Source organism: Meriones unguiculatus, chromosome X, assembly GCF_030254825.1.
Source record: "Meriones unguiculatus strain TT.TT164.6M chromosome X, Bangor_MerUng_6.1, whole genome shotgun sequence".
NCBI lineage: Eukaryota > Metazoa > Chordata > Mammalia > Rodentia > Muridae > Meriones > Meriones unguiculatus.
Window position 1 is genome coordinate 53,712,504 of NC_083369.1, and position 825 is coordinate 53,713,328.

General features: G+C 40.7%; 1 non-coding gene across 1 annotated transcript; it reads left to right on the plus strand.

Moving 5' to 3' along the window:
* Positions 1-224: 224 nt before the first annotated feature.
* Positions 225-360, plus strand: LOC132650238 (small nucleolar RNA SNORA17). The gene has a single exon (XR_009588618.1). It is a non-coding gene; the product is annotated as a small nucleolar RNA SNORA17 (small nucleolar RNA).
* The last annotated feature ends 465 nt before the right edge of the window (positions 361-825 follow it).

An 825-nucleotide genomic window follows, 5' to 3' on the forward strand; every position in this document is an offset into this window, starting at 1 on the left:
ACAAACATTTTGAAAAAGATTTTTTTTTTCTTTTCACTTTTCTAATGTCTTTATGTTTTGGATATCATGCAAGGTTTTGCAAAGAGAACTATTTACGAGGCTTGGTGGATAGAGTTTCTCACAAAAATAGTTCAATGAAACTAGATAAACAATAACAAGATAGGCTTGAATCTAATAAGACAGAACTCAAAAGGAAACCACAGGAAATAAAGTTGGCAAACCCTACTGCACCTAAAGGAGTTAGCTGCAGGTGTGGCTGCTGTGTCACATGTTTGTCAGTAGGTTGCAGAGAGGAGAGAGGCTATGTCTGTACTCAGTGGTTGACCTATTAACATCTGAATGATTAGTTAGCCTAACATTCCCTGAAAAAAGTGAGCCTGAGACAACCACCAGTCTGGTGCTATGTAGGCATGGACTGGTTCCCAGGATGGGGAGCAAGATTAAGAGAGTCATCACAATGGGGTCATGAGGCCCGGATGGGGAGCTTGCCTGAGATGACCACAGGTCTGGAACAATGCAGATCCCTGATCCCTGCCTGGCACCATAATGAACGGAGTGGGGCATAGTACTCCTGAGACTACTCCTGAGATGATCCCAGACACTCAGAGACCCCAGAAACTACTAGGAAAAGTAAATTAATTAGTAGAAAAATGGAAGAGAAAGAGAAACTTCCTTAACAAAAGATACTGTCTTGAAATAAGTGGTTAAATATAAAAAGGGATAAAATTGTGCTCTGAATGTACAGGCTAATTTCTGACATTCCCTTCTTGATACTGATTTTCACTTCCCAGTCTTCTGCATACCACAGTCTGTTTACATCTCTGT